The sequence below is a fragment of the Alligator sinensis genome, unplaced genomic scaffold, assembly GCF_000455745.1.
Source record: "Alligator sinensis unplaced genomic scaffold, ASM45574v1 scaffold499_1, whole genome shotgun sequence".
In the NCBI taxonomy this organism is placed as follows: Eukaryota; Metazoa; Chordata; order Crocodylia; family Alligatoridae; genus Alligator; species Alligator sinensis.
Window position 1 is genome coordinate 4,739,802 of NW_005841864.1, and position 3,155 is coordinate 4,742,956.

The window sequence follows — 3,155 nt, forward strand, 5'->3', positions numbered from 1 at the left end:
GTCATGTGGGATCTTGTCAAAAGCCTTGTTAAAACCCAGATACACTAGATCCACAGCATTCCCTTTATTCACCCAACTAGTTACGTTGTTGAAGAAGGTGATCAAGTTTGTTTGGCATAATTTGATGATAGTAAATTTATGCTAGCTGCTCATGATCATCCTTTCATTTTCTAGATACTTGCAGGTAGATTTCCTTAAAATATACTCCACTAACTTCCTTGGTGAGGCTAACTGGTCTATAGTACCCTAGGTCATTCTGTAACAGGGGCCAAGGCCACTTTTTTACAGGTCACTTTAAGAGGGGAGAACAGCTGGCTGCTACAGCAGAGGAGGGCAAGCAGGCCATCAAACCCAAGTGGAAACCCATGTGTGTGTCTAGGGAGCCATATGACAGGAAGGGGTGGGTTTTGGGGCACATAAACCCAGTGCCTAAGCCCAATCTGGCCCTGCATGCCACAGGGAGAGGAGCTTCTGAGAGAAGGGTTTCAGGAGGCAGTCTGGCAGGCAACCAAGCCACCCAAGAGAGCCAGAATGAGCTCTCCATTGGGGGCTCCAATGGATATATGGTTTGTAGGGGCATTGACTCAGGGTGGGGAAAATTTTAGTTAAAAAATTATATTGTGTTTATGCTATGTTTAAGATGGATACTGGTGGACTGGATTGTGGCTACTCTTTATGCAGCAACTGATGGAGATCCTTATGTCCCCAGGACCCAGGCTGCAGGTGTACTGTGTGCAGCATGGGTAGGTTGGCTGAGCCCCTGCCCCAGCGTGGCACCCCCTGTGACACATGACCCATCAGGTGTCTAGCAGCTTGGGGAGCGCAAGCCAGCACCTACCTCACCAGCTCTGTAGCCCTAGGCCCAGCCATAAGGCATGGGTCACCATGACACCACCAGATGGTAGCAGTGCAAGCTCCTTCCCAAGGCGGGGCCCTGTCTGGGTGCCTGCATGCTGCACTCTGCCATCTGAGGACACCACCCAGAGCTGCATGCTGTTGCCACCAGCCAGGACCAAGTGCAGCCATCAGCCATGCCATCCCCAGCCACATGGTAAGCCCCACACTGGGGGAAGGGCTGTCCCCACTCCTGCCCCTGCTCCTGCCCCTTCCCCTATCCCTGCCTCTGCCCCTGCCATCCCTCTCTGCCTGGCCCTACTGCACTTGGTTGGGCCTGGGTTCCCCACCCACAGCACATAGAGAGGTGGAAGGCAGTGCAAAACTTTATTGAGCAGCCTGTGCCCCCACAGCTAGGCAGGCATGCACCTCTCACGCACCGAGGAATGAGTCAATGCCAGCAGCAATCTCCTGCTTTGAAGTGGGGGGCAGGGACATGTTGTGCAGCCACAGGTAGTCTTCCCACCAGTGGCAGAGGTTATGGGGTAGCCCGGTCTTTCCCCCTTTGCTGTCAAAGCTCAGGGTCCCATGCCAGGTGCACAGGTGCACCTGGGGTACCATGGCTATCAGCAGCAGGAGGGCATAGTGAATCAGGCACCCCTCAGTCCACGCAAACAGCTCCTCAAACACCACTCATGACATGTGCAGTAGGGGCACGCTCAGAGCACAGTGCCAGCATAGGAGGGGGAGAGGCCCAGGGGGTGGGGCATAGGCAGATCCTTATCCCAGCCATTCTGGAGCACTGTACCCCCTCAAGCCCAGGTGTCATTGGCTTGGCAGCAGCACAGGAAAGTGGCTGGCTTGCAGGAGGAGAATGAAGGGGGATCAGGGTCTGGAGCCATGGCAGCAAGTGCTGCCAGGAGTCTGGCCTGCTCTGGGTGGGGGAGGCAGGCTACTTGTGGCCAGAATCCAGCTCTGGCCACACCTGCAGTGACAGGACACTGCCATTCAGTCGCCTATCCCCTCCGGACACGTGGCTGACCCTCACCCTGCTCAGGCTGGCCATGCCCACCAGCCTGCTCACCCCAGGGTAGTGATTGGGGATGTGGGATTTGGCTGGCACCTGCCTGGCCAATTTACCATGGTCTCTGGACACCCATGCATGCCCGACTCCTGATCTGAGGTTGGGCAGTTCATGGCCCCTGGTACAGAGTATCTTATCGGAGAAACGTTGCAAACTCACGAACAGCTTCTTTCTTATGGCTCTGCAGGTCCTGCATCTGCACACAGGGGAGAGACCACACTTGGCAGCTGGGATGTGGACTCAGGGTTTCTGCCTCCTACAGCTCTGTCAGAGGGAGAGGACTGCACCCTCCTTCTGGAGTGCACCCTCCTCATGGAGCGCACCCTCCTCCTGGAGTAGCTGGTGTCAGTGTCAAAAGACCAGCTGAAGGACTTATGGATCTGGCAGGTGGAGGTTGTTACCCATGAGGAGGCACAGGACTGGGCAGACTGGGAGTTCCAGGCACTGCTCCTGGCCCTGGAGTACAAGTGGCTGGAGGCACAGTGGGAGCAGAACATGATCTTGTCTAGTTAGTGCAGGCCAGAAATAATGACTGCTGGGTGCTGGACACCATCCTGGCCCTGGCACCCACTGCCCAGATCCCAACCTAGCACGGCCTGCCCCCTGGCAGCCTCCCCCCCCGCCACATGGACCTGGGAGAGGTCCTGTGCCACCTCCAGCAGTCAGGAGCCCTTGGCCTGGCTCCCACCCTAGGTCCAGTGCCATCCAGCCCCTCAACCTGGGCTCAGGACTGCTGCTCATACAGGTACAGAGCTGGAGCTGCCTGCAGCAGAGCCAGGACTGCACACCAGCTCAGCTGGCCCTGGACACCAGCTTCCAGAGAGGGAGCTGCCCATGCCAGAGGACCACTGGCCAATGATGCTCTTGTGCAATTCCTCCAACCTGGCTGGCTTTGGACACCAGCTTGCCTTGAGGTCGACACCCATGGGGGAACAGCCAGAGGCTGGGGTGCTGGCTGCTTGTCCCCCTCTGCTCCCTAGGTGCCCCCACCCCATGGCCCCCCGCTCTGGGACAGCACACAAAGCACTTTGTAGATAGTTTGCACAGGGAAAAGGATGTTTTATTGTTTGTGGGTTGGGTGGGTGGTTGAGGGAGGGGGGGAGAGGTAGGGGTCTGTTTGATGTGAGGGGAATAAAAACTGTTTTTCTTCTGAGATGTACCTGCAGTGAACATGGGGTGGGTGGGGGGTTGGGCCATGGAGTACAGGAGGAGGTGGTCAGCCAGGGCCTCTTGCACC

General features: G+C 56.9%; 1 long non-coding RNA gene across 1 annotated transcript; it reads left to right on the forward strand.

The window, feature by feature from the left end:
* Window positions 1-474: 474 nt before the first annotated feature.
* Window positions 475-2,142, forward strand: LOC102387895. The gene is made up of 3 exons (XR_323004.1): window positions 475-566; window positions 710-1,051; window positions 2,106-2,142. It is a non-coding gene; the product is annotated as an uncharacterized LOC102387895 (long non-coding RNA).
* Window positions 2,143-3,155: the final 1,013 nt, after the last annotated feature.